Genomic DNA, 2,665 nt, shown 5'->3' with positions numbered 1-2,665 from the left:
TCAAAAAACTACATCCAATGATTTAGAAAAACAAAACTATAAAATATAAATGCAATTTAAAAATCTTCAAAAACAAAATAAACAATCACTTTTTCACAATTATATTACATAATATTTATTATATTTAATATCTTAAATTTATTAATCTAAATAGTTTTTTTTTTTAAATGAAATTTCAAATTTTAAACACTCAATTTTGTTTCAATTTTATTTCAATCACCAGAGAGTACTTGACACAAGATGCAACCATGCGTAACAATACACACAGGTCTATATGAGCACACATTCTAATTAAATTTCAATTTATTGCATGGTTATACTGAGTATCATCAATGACGGAGCAATGGGGATAGGATCTTATAACAAATGGGTAGAGTTTTATCTTCATGTCCAATAGAGGCCATCATAATTTCATTTTAAAATATATGGTAAAATTTCAATCAAAATATTTTAAAATATATGGTAAAATTTCAACCAAAATAGAGTACATAGGTCAATAGAGTACACAGGTCAAGTAATTTGACTTAAAAATCGATTATATATGATGATGCACGAACTCAGATTTCTAGTTGACTAACTTCCTCCTAATCAATTTTGTCATAATTACGTGTAAACTGTGTCATCAATTAAACCTGCAATCTCTCCAATACCAGTTCAAGTTGTGGCAGGCTATACTTTTAAAAATTGATGGACTATTCTGTATTTTAAATTCCTTTGTTGGTTAGAATTGGCATGAAAAAGTCAAAAGTTAGATAATGATTCTCCCTAATAAGGTTGGCCCTCTCAGTGCAATCATAGGATATTAAAGAATGAGGTTAATTTGTTATATAAAGGATAAGGTTTATTTATAATATTATTGGTAAATAAACTATGTTAAGTGTATGTAAAAGTGGTATAATAATGCTAGGTCTTGGTTAAATCATTGGTTGAAGGATGAGATTATTCTACTGTTTTATTAGTCAATAAAAAATAAAGATGGTGTTTATCATCCTAATAACAACAATATTAAAATTATATATATAAATCTTAGAGAAATTAGAGTGCGATAGAGAATTGGATGGTGGTATAGGTTGGCGGAGTTGTAGTGGTGCTTATTTTGAGGGCATATGCGAGATTTAAACCTTTATATACACCCACTATTTCTTTCTCTACATGTACTTTCTGTCGCCAAAAATAGCGGAGACAACTTTCCGTACTCCTGTAACATTGACTGCTACAATCAGGATTCGAATTGCCCCTTCTCCTGTGATTTTCCTTCGACGAAAGAATGGTGATCGGTGATATGATTCGGTTGGTCGTTGGAATCATAAGTACGGTTTTGCTCAACAGTAGCAATATGTTATTTTCTTCGTCCACTTTATGTTATTCTCTGACAAACATTTAATAATTGTTTCTTACAAGAGCTTGGGATTATCAAGATGAAAAATTGAAACAATAGAGACAGAGAACAGAAGAACATGACGGAAGAGATGCAAGTGTGGAGAGAAGTTGGGGAGGAGAAGGATAAGGCCGAGTCAAAGAGCAGTAGCTTCGAGAAAGAGAAGTGTTTCCTCCATTACCTCAAGATAGAGGGCTTGTATAAGCTCCTCTGCAACACCTGTGTCCTCGTGACTCATTGCCACATGTACTACCCCAGTTGTCTACATGACTGCCCCAATTGTCTAGATGACTATAGTAGCTAAGCCCAGGGTCTCTTGAAATTCTCTTAATGTCCTCGCAGAGTCTATGTCAATTGGCATCACATGGCGGCCGCGACCCTATCCACGGTAATGCCCATTAGCGAACCCTTCCTATGTGGGTAATGCCTATTACCGAACCCTTCCTATGTCTGCACTACCAAAACCCTAATTCGCATGTCATTCAGTTTGCGCAGCCACAGGCAAGGCCCAGCAAAAGGGCCCCCAACAAAAAGCTCAAGGTCGCCCACAAGGCCCCCAACAAAAAGCTCAAGGGCACCCATGGTTGCTCCTTTAATTCGCAGTCGGAAGACATCTCGGCCAAAGTGGTCTTAACCGCAGCTAAAATTTCATTCGCTTCGATTCACGTGGAGGCCCAGAAGAGCGCCAAGGAGGCTAAAAAGGCCATCCACACAGCGGTCAATGTAGCCATGGAGGAAGAGCCTAAAGCGCATGCAACCAATTATTTATATACATGTATTTTGAGCTGTTGCAAATTGTAGTTAGTGTAACGACTTGTAACAAACTTACTATAATTGTTTATGATATCCAAAATTACTATAACTACTTATGATATCCGACATCCAATTGTGAGAATTTGTTTAATCGTATAACATCTCATCAAATGCTGCAAAACTGTACACCGTGGCAGTTTGGTGAGTTCATTTCAAAGAGAACACCTTACAGCGTAAAAATCAAATACTGCTTACGGGACCACTCATAATGGTTCATGAAAGTCAAAGAGGGTGCTCCCGTAATTAATCTGGTCCGTTGATCATTCGATGGGCAGTTTAGAAATACTGCTTTGTGGGACCACTGCTAATTTTATCCTTCGTGCATTTTGTCCTCCCGGGACCATGTTGGATCAATGCATGATCATGTAGATCGTTGATTAGTTTGGAACTTGTTGGGATTGAAAGAACCTGCGAAATCTCTGAAACCATTCAAAGTTTCTAGAAAATTCCTGCGCAAAAGTCAATTTGGGTCCT

The 2,665-nt window shown here is 36.5% G+C and overlaps 1 pseudogene; it reads left to right on the top strand.

Moving 5' to 3' along the window:
- Positions 1-1,457: 1,457 nt before the first annotated feature.
- LOC149185692 (uncharacterized) lies at positions 1,458-2,179 on the top strand (annotated as a pseudogene).
- Positions 2,180-2,665: the final 486 nt, after the last annotated feature.

This window comes from Pinus tabuliformis, chromosome 3_1, assembly GCF_031772625.1.
Source record: "Pinus tabuliformis cultivar Carrire ecotype Pingquan chromosome 3_1, CPIR1, whole genome shotgun sequence".
Taxonomy (NCBI): Eukaryota; Viridiplantae; Streptophyta; class Pinopsida; order Pinales; family Pinaceae; genus Pinus; species Pinus tabuliformis.
Note: the sequence above shows the minus strand (reverse complement) of the source record. Positions and strands in the feature narration are given on the sequence as shown.